Source organism: Pelodiscus sinensis, chromosome 6, assembly GCF_052426305.1.
Source record: "Pelodiscus sinensis isolate ZL-2025 chromosome 6, ASM5242630v1, whole genome shotgun sequence".
NCBI lineage: Eukaryota > Metazoa > Chordata > Testudines > Trionychidae > Pelodiscus > Pelodiscus sinensis.
The window spans coordinates 91,014,717-91,030,887 of record NC_143057.1 but is presented as its reverse complement, the minus strand read 5'-3'; the positions used below and the strand labels follow the sequence as shown (position 1 = coordinate 91,030,887).

Sequence of the window (16,171 nt, the reverse complement as noted above, 5' to 3'; positions counted from 1 at the left end):
GGGGCATTCGTGTGCGCCCGCTGACAACCTGGGCTGGCCCCGCTCCCGGCGCACAGGAGGCGCCGGCCCCAAGCGCGCGACACACACTGGCGCTGCGTGCGCGGCGCTCGGGCGGCTCCAGCCCCGGGGCACATTGCGGGCACTCGGTGCTCGAGCGGCGCCGGTGCCGGCCCCAGGTGCGTTGCTCGGGCGGCAGCGCCGGCCCCGGGCCCACGGCGCTCTGGCGGCCCCGGCCCTAGGGCAAACGCCGGGTGCAAGGGCATCCCAGTCCTCTTGCGTGCCCCCGGACGCACGGCTCCGCCCCCGGCGCATGAGTGGCCCCCACCTTCCGAGCGCCCGGGAGCCTCTAAAGGTTGGGGACCACTGTCCTAAACAATTCTTCCCCCTAAACAAACCGCGGCCAACTCCAGCTCTCAAACCATATCTTTCCTGGCTACCAGGAGGAACAGGGCTCCCTGTGCTACAGCCCCAGCTCTCTCTGGCTGGCAGGGAGCTAGTTTCCTGGTACTGTGGCTCCAGTCATCCCTGGCCACTGGGCTGCCATTCTAGGGCAGCTGGGCAGTGTAGGCAGTTTTGGGACGGTAATACCTTCCCTTGCCTTTGTTACTGGCCACCCATGCTACAGGGGCACAGCTGTAGTGCTTTAGTGGAGATGCTATTATGCTGATGGAAGTAGTTTCCTGTTGGTGTAGTTAAACCACTTCTAGGAGAGCAGTAGCCATGTTCACAGAAGCTCTCCCATCAACATGGTGCTGTCTACACAGGAACTAAGTTATATAATTACATTGCCAAGGGGTGTGGATTTTGAGCAACATAGTTATACTGATGTAGGTCTCTAGTCATGTAGACGTGGCTCAGGTTGTGCCTACAAATCATTACTGTATAATGAGTGTTCAGTAGCATTAATAAAAAGTTTGGGTTTAGTTCAATTCTTAATGGGCCTGGATTAAATATACAGCATCACCATTCATACTGGCACATTTGTTCACAGTCCCATTGAAGTAGCCAAAGATTAAATGAGTGTGAAAACTACATCCTTAGAAGTGGCCCCCTCAGAACATGATTACAGAACAGAAGGTGATCAGCATGTGGAAGTCCATCCTGCAGTTACCAGTGCTGTCTGTCCTGTGGCTCAGAACTTTAGACTCCAGATTTGTCAATCTGGCATGGTGCATAAGTAACAGATTCACTAAAAAAACTAAGGATACAAAAAGCAAAAACAGCTACCACCACATATTGTTGAGATTTAACATGAACAGATGAATAAATCAAGTGTCACACAACAAATCTGCTAGCTACATTTCACATACCGTTGCATGTTATGAAACATTTAAATTAATAGCATATTTAGTGAAATGCTGCTTATGTAGAAAGGGGGAATGTTTCAATAAGAAATACAACTTTGAATTTCCTAGTTTAGTATCCACGATCTCAAATATAGCATGACACTATTATTAGCATTTAAGTAATTTAATTTAATACTTTTTTTTTTGGAAACTCACCATGTGGCACTGTGCCCTTACTCCCCAATAAAAATACTCGAGATAAATGGCACATTGGAGTGATAACTAACAAGGTTGTTATGTGCAAGAGAACAAAAGCCTGGCACAAGACTGACTGTAATATGTGCAATTACTATATTATGATGCTGAGCGGATTACCCCTAAGAAAACAACTCTCATTCCAGACTCAAGGTTGACTCTGTCTTAACTGATACGGTCTCTAAACGAACAAGCGAGCCACCGCGCCCTGCATTCCACTGGCTGCCAACAAGCAGAAGAAACAGCGACACCTTTACACTAAAAACAGGCAGCGAAACCACGCGGCGATTGCTTAATGAGGAAGAAAAAGGGCATCAACGACTGCGAGCTGCCGCTTTTCCACACACGCAGCAGCGAGCGCTGTGGGCGTGAGAGACAAACAGCGAAGGGAACGTTACGCTGACCTCTGGCGAGCCTTCATCGCCCGCCTCCCCCTCCACTTCACCCCCGCCGGCCCCGTCCTCTGCCCCTCCCCCTCTACCTTTTCGTTTCGTTCCGCTCCTGTCACTGCCCCGCGCCCTTTCCCTGCCCCTACCCCCGCGTGTTCCTCGCTCCCCCACCCCCGCACCAACCCAGCGCACAGCCGCCCCTCCCCCCCTCAGCACATCGCTTCCCGGTTTCACGCAACGCAACTTGCTGAGGCATTGCTCGTAGAGCGCCGTGATTGGCTGGGGCTGGCCGCCCCTCGCGAGGCCCTGGCTCCGGATTGGCTGTGCTCCGCCGCTGCTCGCACTCAGCCCCGGGCTTGTGGTCTGACTCAGGAGTGAGGCAGGCGGGTTCTCGCCTTCCTCTAGCGGCCAGCCGGAGGGAGTGTGTGTGAGAGAGAGACAGAGGCGCGCCCGCCCTTCCCCTCCCTCCCGGCGGCGCTGCAGTGTCTCCCCTTGGCTGTGCTGCCGCCTGCCTTGTGTATCGTGAGCGCCCCTTGCCCCGCTGCGGGCACGACGTGGCCCGGCTACTCCCGGTTCCCCAGCCACCGCCCGGCCGGAGGGCGCTGCCTGTTCCTCGCCTCGCGCCCCTGGCGGCGGTTAGCGGCGCGGGGCGGGCGGGGCCGGGCTGCATGCGGCAGTCACTATAGGACGGGACTGCAGGCGGGGCGGGCTCGGCGCGCGGAGCTGGCCTAGTGTGGGGAGGAGGCAGCCTGGCTCGGGCGGCAGGGGGCGGTGGCGAAGCGGGCGCTGCAGACTCGCCGTCTGTGCCCGTGCCCAGGGCAGGAAGTGATTCTCCAACTTCAGCGCCGCGGCCGGGGAATGTGACTCGGCCGGGATCGGTTGGCCGCTGAAACCGGGACCGGGGGTGCCGAGAAGCCGGTGCTGCGTCCTCCCTGCCCCAGCCCTGCTTCCCGACCAACAGCGGCTGCATCCGCTCGGCCCCCGTGAAGAAAACTTGGTTGGATTTAAAATTCCCCTTGGGACGGAGAGGGGCCCTGCTGGGGTAGGGTGAAGCTGATCGAGACAGCAGCGATCGAAGGTAAGTGGGTGCAGAGGAGGTTTGGGTAAGAAACCTTGCGCCGAGGGGAGGGGAAAGGAAGGAGCTGGCGCTTCATTCCGATATCCTGTTTTTGGCCTTTAGTTTTCTGCTGGGCTGTGTTGTCTGCCTGAAAAAAGCCCGAGTCTCCTTTTGTCTCTTCCAATGTTATTTGTGTGTGTGGGATCGTTATTTCTATGGAGGTTGCAAGAAGAATCTGGTGAGATCGAAAGTTTTTAAGCTCCTCAAACAGAAGTTTCTTTGTTCAGCAGGATGAGGTATTGAAGTGAAACTGCCTGGTTATGGTTCTCTTCTGAAATAGTTAGCCCGGCAGCTTAGTTCCTTTCTCTACAAATAAACACTTCCAAAGGGTACTGCTCTTAATTATTTTACTTGAAAGAAATCCAGAAGTTAGGAGATATTTGCTTTCCCCCCTTTACTTTCAAGGGTGTTGGTTCCTTTACTGTCGCCATCTGATATGTGCATCCTTTAAAAAGAACGACTGATCTTTCTTTCTTTGTAATCATTTGTTCACTTTACAAATAAGGTTGTGTTGTTTGTCTTCTGTTCTTCAAGATGAAGAGTTTGGCTATCTATTTCATCACTAGAGAAGAGTTAGTTTGTTTAATTTTATCTTAATACCTGGGGCAGGATAGCCAACACTTCTTGCATTGCCTTTCCTTATAGCAGAAATTGAATGATTTTCATATGCAAGACATATACCTACACTTAGAACCTGTAGAAGTTTATCCTGGTAAAATCTGATGTAGTCGAAAGAATGGAAGATACTATACTTTAATATGAGTTACTATAAGAACTGCTTCTCAAAATTAATATGGTATAATTTGGGTAAAAACTGACAAATTTAATTTTCATTGCTTTATATGGGACTTCTAATCAAAATTTGTTTGAGATAGGAATACACACAGGCTCAATGCAATGTGATACTACAATCATCTTGTTAAGGCTATTGCAAAAGTGTGGCTACTACATATTACTTTATCTTGACTAATTTTATTTAACACAAAACATATTATACAAAGTATCTAGATGTCCTATAACAACTTGGTTTAAGATGCTTCAGAGAGCCAATGCCAGATATTGATTACACTGGAGTTCCAAAACTATATGTGCTGAGAGAGGTCTAAAAAAAATCATTCATGTATTGTATAGATTTCAAAAGAATGCATTAAAGGCCATAGCTTGGGACTAGTTTATGTTGTCCTTGATAGAAGACAGTCTAAATTATTATTCTTGAATAACGAAGTGGATGGCAGAGTGTTTTCAGTTGTACTGACTGGATATGTTGTGTGATCAGCCTGGTTTAGGAATATGGAACTGGCTTGTCTGAGAAGCGTGTGTGCCTGAGAACCAAATATATTCACTTTTATATGAACTTTTTATACTTGTTATATATGTATTTGCCCATTTTAAGAAAGTAAAACATTTAAAAATGACCCAGATCTGATAAATAACATCAGGCAGTTTTGTGTAGTGATGAAATGATTATTCATCTAGCACAGACTCATTTAGTAATAGTATTCTTTAGTGGAAAAGTGACAGATTTGTGTCAATACAAAATAGCTTTTTCAAATGATAATGCACAACTGATCTGGGTTATGATTTATAGACTTATCTTCACAGGCAACAGAAGAGGTTATTCTTGGGCATCTGAAAGAACTAAACAAAATAGATGACATTTGAACTTCATCTTCCTTCTATGGCTTATACTTGGCAGTGAAGCAATGAAGTCTAAATAGAGTAATCCTTTTATAGAGAATGATCATTTTCCAAAGCACTGCTTCATTCCTAACAATGACACGGTTCTGAAGGTGGGGGAAAATGTAGTAAAGCATGACAAATTTAGTTGTCAACTAATGTATTCCTAATGGATGCAATTTTATTTCTTTTCGGACTTTTTGTTTTTCTGATGATGTGCTAGATATTTTTCAGTACCATGTAGGAGAAGAGATCCTTGTATTTGGGGCACCAACTTTTTGAACTGGTTTTGTCATTATGGCAGCTAAAATAAGGCCCTTAAATGATGAGAGTGCAGTTCACTGCTACTTATAGCTGGTGGTTATGCCATAAAATGGTGTTCATTTCATTAACATAGTTTAGTATTCATCAGAGAATTTATTCTTTCTTGCAACCAGCAGTGTTTTCAGAATAAAAAATTACTTAAGTAATAAAATCTTTAAATTGTCATTTTTGGTGTAGGAATGTAAGTGACTAGTCAAGTAGTTGACTACCTCATAAGTCTACACGTATTGGGTAGTGGAGTCGACTACTTGACTGCTGGCATTTCCCCCTCTCCTTACTGCCTCTATATCAGAGGCATCAAGTGGAAGAGCAGGAGCCGGTGCTGGAGGGAGCTGGCTTAAAAACCAGTTCCCACCAGCACCGTCTCCGCAGTGCTGCCTGCCTTTCCCCCCACCCCCCATGCTGCTGCCTCTGTTAGCCCAGGCTCTCTGCGAGCAGAGGCTGCTCCATATTCTGTGGTAGCAGTTCTTGTCCCCGGGGGTCCCAGTGGAGAGCTGGGATCCCCAATAGACAGGGCTTCTTCTAGCACAGCCTGTGTTTGTGGCTAGAAGCAACTGGACCCGGCATGAGCCGGGACAGAGCAAGCTTGGCTCAGTCCCGGCTCATGCTCGGCCCGGCACTGCTGTGGCTCTGCAATTTAAGTAATAGTCACCTAGCTATTACTGGGACTGAGTCAAGACTGACTCAGTCCTGGGTCGTGCAGAGTCTGGGACCTATCCCCATTGTGGCTCTGCAGTTTACATGTAGTATGAGCCGGGCTGCCTGTGCACCTGGTTTCTACTACATTTAAACTGCCGAGCCTTAGCAGAGATAGCTTCTGGACCTGGTGCAAGCCGGGACAGGGTGCCTTCTCTTATCGACTAATCACGTACTCAATACAAATTGTATCGACTACATGATTAGCCAGTTACCCACCTCTTGACATCCTGTTTTGGTCAATTAATTTTATAAAACGTTAAATCTACTAAGGGTTGTGTAACTGTTATATATGTTAACCTGTCCTGTTTCAGCCAGTGTCTTCAAACATGTGTTGGTTAGGAATGTAAAATCCTGTTTTAAGCAGTTAACTGGCCTGGCTTGGAGCCCAGTGCAATCCCAGTTTAGTCCTGTCTCTCACCAGGTCCAGGAATTACCCCCACCGTGGCTCTGCCACCTTAAAAGTACTGCTAGGATTGCTCAGTCCCACTCACACCGGATCTGGGACCTACCCCCGCTGTGCCTCTGTAGTTTAAATGTAGTAGGATCCAGGAAGCCATACTTGTATCAGCTAATTGCGTAATCGATACAAATTTTATCGACTACATGGTTAGTGGATTACCTTAGTTTTCTCTTTTCCATCCTAAGCAAACCCAGTTCTTTAATCTTCCCTCATAGGTTATGTTTTCTGTACTTTTATTAACTTTTGTTGCTCTCCCCTGGACTTCTTCCAGTTTGTCCACATCTTTCCTGAAATGTGGCACCCAGAACTGGACACAATAGTCCAGATGAGGCCTACTGAGCAGAGAGTAAAGCAGAAGAATTACTTCTTATGCCCTGCTTACAGGTTCATTTTCATCATCCAAGTCAGATGTCACCAGCAGAAAGTTGATTCTTTTTTAGTGCTTCAGGTTCTGTAGTTTCCACATTAGTGTGTTGCTCTTTTAAGACTTTTAAAAGCATGTGCCACATCTCATCTCTCTCCAGTTTTGAAAGGTACTTCACATTTGTAAACATTGGGTGGAATGCTGTAGCTATGTTTAGAAATCTCACACTTGTACCTTCTTACATTTAGTCATATCTGCAGTGATAGTGTTCTTGAAACAAACAACAAATGCTGGGACGTCATCAGAGACTGCATGAAATATATGACAGAATGTGGGTAAAATAGAGCAGGAGATATGCAGTTCTCTTGCAAAGAGTTCAGTCACTAATTTAATTAACATTTTTTTTAACAAGTGTCATTAGCATGGAAGTATGTCCTCCAACAGTGGTTAATGCAACAACGGGCATACAAATGTTAAGCGTATCTGGCACACAAAATACCTTGCAGTGACAGCAACAAAAGTGCCATGCAAACACTTACTCTTGCTTTCAAGTGACATGAATAAGAAATGAGTAACCATAGTTTATATTTATGGGAAGTAACTTGTTTGTTTTAGCGATTAGCTGAACAAGAAGTAAGACTGAATGGGCTTTGTTAGATTTTTAATTGCAGTTATTTAACAAAAAAAAAAATCTGTTTGTAAATTTACATTTGTAAATTCCACTTTATGATAGAGATTGCAGTACAGTACTTGGAAGAGGTTAATTATTTATAATTTTTAAAGTGCAAATATTTATAATATAAAGTGAGTACCGTACACACGATATTGTATTATAATTGATATCAGTATATTGGAAAATGTAGAAAAAATAGCCAAAACATTTAACCAATTTCTATTGGTTTTCTGCCATTGTTTAACAGCACTATTAAAATTGTGACTAATCGTGGTTACTTTTTGAGTTAATTGTGTGAGTTAACTGCTATTTATCAGCAGCCCTACTTTTTTTTTTCCTTTGATGGCATCTATGCATTATGTATGCCTTTAAGGTAAAGGGGAATGAACTTTCCCAGGGGCTTAGAATATATTTAATACTTTTTAGCAAAGTTTGATACGGTGATTTCCACTTCAATGTAAAAAGTTGGTTTTTTTTTTTCACCTTTACAACTTTATACCATTTTTGGTTTACTTCCTTCAGAAGCGAAAAGTTTCCTCTGCTCAATTTGATGGGTATGCTTCTATTATTTTAGGATTGCTAATAAATCTCTTGTTTTTTTGAGAATATGTACATTTATGAGAATATTAAACGTAGGCTCCTCAGTGATGAATCTTCCTTCTAGGGATGTGAACAGATAACCGGTTACCCAGTAAGCATTGCCTACTGGTTAACTAGTAAGTGGACCTGGGAGCAGCCGTGCGGGGGTCTGGAGCCAGCCGTCCTGAGTAGAAGGAAGGGGAGATGCATGTGGAAGAAGGAGTTGGCAGCTGCCGGAGGAGGGGGAATGGAAGCGGGATCCCACTTAATTGGTTAACTGGTTAAACCTAAGGTTTAACTGGTTAACTGATTAAGTGGGATTTTACATACCTACTCCCTTCTTAAATAACCTAATACTCTTTGAATAAAGATTGGACAGTTCTTTTGGGGAAGGATAACTTTTCTTACTGACCTGAAAGTAGCTCTTGATGCATGAGAGCATACTACTGTTGGTACTGAGTGCTAACATAAGTGTTTACAGATTATATGTTTTATTACAATGTGTTCTGTGTGGAAATAGTTATTTATACAGTGGTTCAGATGGAATAACTCTGGTGTTTTTGCATAATTAAAACAGTGTAATTGCTGTACAGTTGATGATTATACTTGCCACAATAGAATGTAAATATTCAAACTTAAGTAGAGTATGGATGTTAAATATTGGTTGATTGAATAGTCGATTAATCTCATGAATTCTTATCAGTTAGCCTACTATTCTGTAATCCCTGGGGGTGAGGCTGGCAGCCAGTGTGCTCTGGCCCCACTTCCAGGGAGCCCCCTGCCTCTCTAAGACAGGGGTGGTAGCAGCCCCTGTCCAGAGGACGGGGGAGAGTCGGGAGTCTGACCTCCTTCACCTTGTGTCAGCCGGAACTGAGCCGAGCTGCCTGCCTGCCTGGCTCCTAATACATTTTAAATGCAGAGCCGCAGTGGGGATAGGTCCTGGACTTGACGCAAGTCAGGACTGAGCCGGCTGCTGACCAGCCTGCTAAAAAATGTGTTTGGGGGGGGGGAATGCATGTAGTTTATAGCATTAATCTATAAGCTTTTGCTTATCGGTTAATCAACCATACTATTACATCCGTAAAGTAGAGTGTTCATTATATGCAGGGCTTGACGATTGAGGTGAAAACCACTCGCCAGCCCTGCACTGCACATGTGCGATACCCGCACTGTGCATGTGCAAATCACCGGTGAACGGGGGCGACTGACTGAAATCTACTTGCCATGGGCGAGTAGATAAGCGGATTTGTTGAGCCCTGATTATATGTATTCTAAATAATGCTTATTTGGGGTTTTTTTGGTGGTAGTTTTGGAATATCCTTCATTTCTATTTTTGTTCAGTATTTTTGCTTAGCAGTTACCTATTTTTCAGCAGTATAAACTGTTCACTTTTATGATGCTTAAGCTTTTAATATGTCTGTTTTTAACACCGTTTCCCTTCATATGATCTTTTGTATGCGTTTATTTTTTTCTGGAGGTAATACAGAGGAATGATATTTCAGCACTGAGTTGGTGTTTGCTTTTTGCTGAGATTGGATGTGTATGACTTTTTTGTACAATTGAGAGTGGTACAAATGGAAACCAAACTTTGTTTTATTCACAACAGAACTGTACTCAATTATATTGTAGGACATCAATATTGTAACTGGTTTTTCAAATGAGCAAACTCAGGAAATGTGGTCTAGATTAAATCCCTTGTAATATGGGTATGCAACTGGTTGAAAGACCATGCTGAAACAGTGGTTAGTAGTGGTTTACTTTCAAACTGGGAGGGCATATCTTAATGAGATTCTGCAGGAGACAGGCCTTGGTCTGATACTGTTCAGTATTTTCATTAATAACTTGGATAATGGAGTGAAGAGTATGTGTAAGATAGTATGCTTAGAAAGGAAAAATCAATGTCAAAATGAGGAACAAATGATCAGGCAGTAGTACTGCAGACAAGGATGTTGGGGGTTATATGTATCTCAGATTGAATTAGCCAGCAGTGTCAAGCAAATAGCTAACAAGGCTGATGGCATTCTGTGTTATGTTAACAAGATTGTTGTCTGGAAGACACAGGAAGTAGCACAGGTTGAACCTCTCTCAACAGAGACTCCCTGGTCTGGCAATGTTCATGGTTCGGCAGGACCTCTCATGCTGCTGAACCCGAGAGAACTGGTGGAGAGCCAGAGGCAGGAGCCGTGCGTGGGCTGGGAACGCAGCCAGGCTCGCTGCAGGGAGGCCAGTGGCTGGGATCCCTGCCGCGGGAGTCCAGCTGAGTCAGTGGCGGAGCGGCCGGAATGCCAGCAGGCTTTGGTGGGGCAGCAGTCTGCTGAGGTGGGACTGTGGACTACTGCAGCAGGGCTGGTGGCTGCGCAGTGGTCTTTTGCAGGGGTCGGGAATCCCAGTAGCAGGGCTGTGGGCTGGTGGAGCCAGTGCTGCTGCGGCAGGGCTGGGAGCACTGGCAGCAGGGCAGTGGTTTGCTGTGGCTTAGTTGAGATCCTTAGCAGCAGGACCATGGCTGCCATGACAGGGCAGCGGGGCTAGTGGCAGGTGGGGAGCCAGCTGGGAAGCCAGGCCAGGAGCAGAGTCGGGCTGGTGGCAAGTGGGCCAGAACTGACCTCTCCATGGCATGCAAAATCCCTTCTTCAGGACCTTTCACATCCTGAGGGTGCTGGATCAGGGAGGTCCAATCTGTAGTCCTGCTCTACTTAGCATTGGTGAGCTCTCAGTTAGAGTGTTATGACCACTTCTGTATGCTGAATTTTAGAATGATGTGGACAGACTGACAGGAGACGAGAAGAAAGCAGCAAAAATGATAAAAGATTTAGAAAACCTGATGTGGGAGGAAGGGTTAAATAAACTGGGCATCTTTAGGGTTGAGTAAAGAAGGTTGTTGGGGTACTTGATGAATGAGATTGAACCTTCAGATGCATTTAAGGTTGTTATAAAGAGAACAGTGATTAATTTAGGGATGTGAAAGGTTAACGAGTAAACATCAGCCATAATGGGTGATGCTTACTGGTTGCAGTTAACCACTGGGGGCTGGAGCCCCTCTTGACCTGCCATGGGCAAAGGGCAGCTCCAGCCCTATAGGGCCCACCATGGACAGGGGCTTTTCCTGCCTGTGGCAGTGGGCCATAGGAAGGTACTAGAGCGGCCCTCCACTGGTTAATCAGTTAAATGTCAAGTTTACTGAAGGGATGTAAAAGAAGGGTAAGCAAATACTGGCCTGTGGGCTGGATCTGGTCTGCTGTATTTATCTGTGTATCTGCAGGTCAGGGGATCACAGATTGGCCACAGATTGCTGTTCCTTGCCAATGGGAGCTGCGATCACCTGTAACTGTGAAGGTGCAGGTAAATCTAGTGACAGGGGTTAAGTTTGGGGAACTGATGCCATTTTATTGCCCACTCCTATGTAAAAGGAGCAGCCTTCCACCCCCACAGCTATCCATGGACTTCTCCAGTTCCAGCTGTGGTAGAGGTGCCTCTCCCTCCCACCTCAACCCTGCCTAGTCCAGACCTGCCACAGCCAGGTGACAGGTGTCTGTCTTGCAGCCCCAATCCAGCTTGGCCATAACCTGCCATTGCCGGCGGGGTGGGGAGAGGCCCCTCTTCCCCCATAGCCCTGGGGTTGCTGTGGAGAGTTCTCTCTCCCTGTCATACCCCTGTCGCAGCCTGCATCCCAAATCCTCATCCCTGGCTCCACCCCAGAGCCCATCCTTCCAGCTGGAGCCCTAACCACACCTATGTCCTCTGTTTTAGCCATGAGCCCCCTCTCGCACTCTGAACATCTTAGTCTCACCCCACCACACCCATGAATTTTGTTACGTTTGTTTCTGATCACCTGCATGTTGGTGCATGTAACAAAATTCATTCACCCCATGGTTGGGAAAAGTTAGAGGGAACACTGATTGGAATGTTAGATATGTGTGGATTTGGGGGTGATACCAGGGATCAGGAATGAGGGGTTTGGGATGCAAGAGTGGGCTCGGGCAGGGTGTTGAGGTGTAGGATGGGGTTTGGTATGCAGGTTCGCAGCTGCAGGAAGAGGCCCTGCTGTCCCTGTCATCCCATAAGTACATGGATAGCCAGGGAGGCTATGCAAGCTGCTGTGGCATCTGCAGGTGCCAGTCCCGCTGCTTCCATTTGTCATGATTTTCAGTGAGTGGGAGCTGCAGAGCCAGGTATTGTGCGTATTGTGCACCTGTTGATAGTTGCTGGGACCTGCACAAAGCCAGAGCAGGAAGGGACCATGCCTTAGCCCAGGGGCTCTGCTGCATGACCGACTGGACTTTTAACAGCTCAGTTGGCAGTGCTGACCAGAGCCACCAGGGTCCTTTTCTGACCTGGCTTTCTGGTTGAAAACCAGACACTTGGCAACTCCCTTGTTCAGGTTGGTTTAGCTATACTTGATCCTGCTTCAGTGAAAGTACTGGGTTAAATGATTTATTGAGGTTTCTTCCTGCTAGGGCTGTTAAGTGATTTTAAAAAAAATCACAATTAATCCCAGTTTTAATTGCACAGTTAATTATAGAATAACATTTATTTAAATGTTTTTGGATTTTTTTCTACATTTTCAAATATATTGATTTGAGTTACAACACAATACAAAGTCTACAGTGCTCACTTTATATTTTTTATTAGATATTTGCACTATAAAAAAATTAAAAAGTTTGTATTTTTCAGTATACCTATCCCGGTACAGTAGTGCAATCTTTTTATCATAAAGTACAATTTACAAACACACAGATTTTTACAGAATTACTCTAAAAAATAAAACAATATCAAACTTTAGAAGTCAGAGGTCCAGTCAGTCCTACTTCTTGTTCAGCCAGTTGATAAGACCAATAAGTTTGTTTACATTTGTGGGAGATAATGCTGCCTGCTTCTTAATTACAGTGTCATCTGAAAGTGAGAACAGTTCTCTAGGCACTATTATAGCCCTTTTTTTCTAGGTATTTATGATCATGTATGCTTAACATTCATATACATCTTAAAGGTTCAGCGAGCATACCAGAGGACATGCTTACATGCTGATGACTAGTCAGATGCCGCTAATAGAAGATTGATTTTTCTTTTCTGGTAGTTGAGGTTCTGTAGCTTCAACATCAGACTGTTACTCTTTTAAGACTTCTGAAAGTATGTGTCACATGTTGTCCCTCAAAATTTAGAAGGCACTTCAGATTTTTAAATCTTGATTCAAGTGCTATGGCTGTCTTTAGGAATCTCCTATATTGGTACCTTCTTTGTGTTTTGTCATATACGCAAAGAAAGTGTCCTTAAATTAAACAACATATAATCAGATTACTATAACACAAAGCGGCATGTGGGTAAAACTACAGAGCCAGAGACATACAGTTCTACACCAAGGAGTTCAGTCACAAAACTAATTGATGGATTATTTATTTAATGAGTGTAATCATCATGGGAGCATGTCCTCTGGAATGATGGCTGAAGCATGAAAGGACATGCAAATGTTTCACATATCCAGCATGCCAGATACCTTGTAGTTCTGGTTTAAAAAAAAAAAAAAAGTTGAGAGCCTGTTGTCACTTTCAGGTGACTTTGTAAATAAGACGCAGACAGCATTATCTCCTGTAAATGTAACCAAACTGGTGTGTGTGTTTTTTTTTTTTCTGATTAGCTGACCAAGAAGTAGAACTGCAAGGATTTGTAAGCTCTTAATTTTGCCTTGTTTTGTTTTTGAGTGTAGTGACATCATAGAAACAAAAAAAATCTACATTTGTAAATTGCACTTCCACACTAGAGATTGCACTTAAGTATTTTGATGAGAAGATTTGAAAATACAATTTCTTTTGTCGGGTCAAATATTTGTAATCAAAAATAAAAAGTGAGCACTGTACACTTTTTTTGTGTGGTAACTGAAATCAACGTATTTGAAAATGCAGAAGAACATCCAAACATATTTCTGTTGAATAACAGAATACCAATTGACAGCACTGTGATTAATCACAAATTTTAATTGAATTAATAGCTATTAATGGACAACCCTACTTTCAGCCCTGCGTTCATGTGATTCTGTAATTAACCATAATCTTGTCTTCTGCAAACAGATTCCACTGTAACCATAGGTCTCCAAAAGCAATTCGATTTTGAGATATAAAGCTGTATATTTTGGAACAATCTCTATTTCAAAAGTTAGAAAGCCCATCAAATGTTTTTAAAAAAAGGATACAACCCTTTCTCCTGCATTCTTATCAGATTTGTGGTTCTTATATATTCACTGATGTTGTATGAAAGTTTCTTGTGAGCAGGGGAGCAATAATATTGACTGTACAGAGTTGTGTTATATGTACAAAGGAAATACATTGGGGTGGGAGATGTATTCTCTAATTCCAGTTTTCTTAGGCGTGTCTTGTAATAGTAGGAAGTAAAAATACTGTCATACAGCAGGTGCTGAGTCTGGGGTGTGTCCCTAAATGGACTTCCTTTTCCCTTCCTTGTCGGAAATTCTTTCTAACATAGAAAACACCCCTTGCTGGTGTAGGGCCAACATAATTGTGTTACGCTACCACATCTTATAGCCTCTGTCACAGTTGTTGGCCAGGGATGAGGGCGGGAGGGAGGAAGGAAACATGTCCTGAGTGCTATATGTTTTGGTGATTCTGGAATGCCTGACGGCACCATAGGGAGCTGTTACTGGCAGCATGCTTGAAATTTAACTGCTAGAAACAACCAGAAAGAAAATAAATTAAAAATCTTTATTGAGCTTTTCTCCCCACCCTTTTTAGGTAAAACTGCTTGTTTTGAAGCAGACACTCAGGCTATATTTGTCTTTTTGTAAACTTAGTGAATTTTATACACACACATACTGCATTAGTTTGCGAGGCTGAAGTGAGGTGTAAACATGGCAAGTCATGGATATTATAAATTCCTTTATTAGCACTCGCAAATCATTTTTGTGCTTATTTGAAGAGATCATCACAAGAATTCACGCTCTTGGAGATCAGCTCTCCAGTTGAAATAGATTATAATCTAAGTTCTTAAAGATTTTTGATCCCTACAGGGAGCCATAGAGAATACGCACAAGAGTCAATCTTTCTGTTGGTCATAATGTATCTGCTTTTGGAACCTTTCTTTCTTAACAGTAGTAGTTTTTTTGAGATTTCTGCAGGAGCTGCGTGTTTCTAATTGCTACTCTAGTGTCCTCTGATACCCTTTACTGTGTTCGCCTTCCTAGGCAGGGAAAATTTTATTACTAAAATTGTTGAGTGCTGTGTCTCGGTGTTTTAGCCTACCTTTTTGGGGTAACGTTTTTAGCACTGGTTTTTCAGCACTTTGTGATAACCCTTTGCCATTTGGGAACATACTATGGCAATTAAGTAGTTTTGTGGTACTTTTATGCTTATAGCAAACAGGTGCGAGAGCACTACAAGTATCACTTATTTTCAGGAAGTAAATTTCCTTTGCTCCTCAGAGGGAAAGAAGATTGCTTAGTTACTTCAGGCTATGTCCCTACAGCAAAACAAGGTCTCTAACAGACTAACACACATTGCATTGTTTGCCTCAATGCCACGTGTGGCTGCTGCTGTCACTCTGACTACTGAGACAACATAGGGAATACCTCCAAACCCTCTGAGGCCCTTAAGAAGAATTCTCATGAAGCTGCTCGAAGTTGTTTACAGGGCTTACCTTTGGAAGGACAGCCAGAGTTGTTAATTCCTTGAACTCTGGGTTGGTACAAATCTAGCTTCTCCTGGTATATCTAGAGGGGTGGCCTTATTACTGAAGTATTTTACATTTTCTCCATCTATACCAAATGCTTTGTGACACCTTGGCACAGGGTGGATAAAAATCAATGATTTAAAAAAATAAAAATTTGATTTTTTTGTATTTAAATCACATTTTTATTTATATTGTTTATTTTTTAATCACCAATAAAACCTAAATTTCTCATATAAAAATATTTACAATTAAGTCTTATCACAAACATGCTTTTGCTACGCTTACAATCTCATAGACTAGAATCATTAATTCATTTTTACGTGGCCTAACAACCAGCTTTTGCTCCTTAAAAGTTCTGGGCTTTCAGTTTTTATTCATCTGCTGAGAAACATGTGCAAAGACAGGCACATGCTGGAAAGGATTGTTTTTGTTCTGTGATTTATGTGGTGGTGAACATGGGAAGAGTTAGTTAACACATTGTCTAAAAATAGAGAGTCAATATATAGGAAAGGACAGAAGCAGCATAGAAAGGAACATTGATATGGACTTAAAAGGAAAAGGGAAGATATTATTCAGCATACACACAGCTTCCTATATATCCTATATTTAGCTATCATCTTTGAAAAATCCTGGAAGTCGGGAGAGATTCCAGAAGACTGGAAAAGGGCAAATAAGGT

At 43.8% G+C, this 16,171-nt stretch overlaps 1 protein-coding gene across 6 annotated transcripts in view; it reads left to right on the top strand.

Annotated features, from left to right (window-relative positions):
* Positions 1–2,431: 2,431 nt before the first annotated feature.
* Positions 2,432–16,171, top strand: part of ERBIN (erbb2 interacting protein) — a 252,164-nt gene continuing 238,424 nt past the window's right edge. For 3 of the 6 annotated variants that reach the window (XM_075932365.2, XM_075932362.2, XM_075932363.2), the window contains exon 1: positions 2,433–3,008. The gene's annotated coding sequence lies outside the window, so the exon portion shown is untranslated. Of the gene's footprint in view, positions 3,009–3,036; positions 3,284–16,171 lie in introns of those variants that run through there. The other 3 variants (XM_075932367.2, XM_075932366.2, XM_075932364.2) reach the window with 3 other exon arrangements.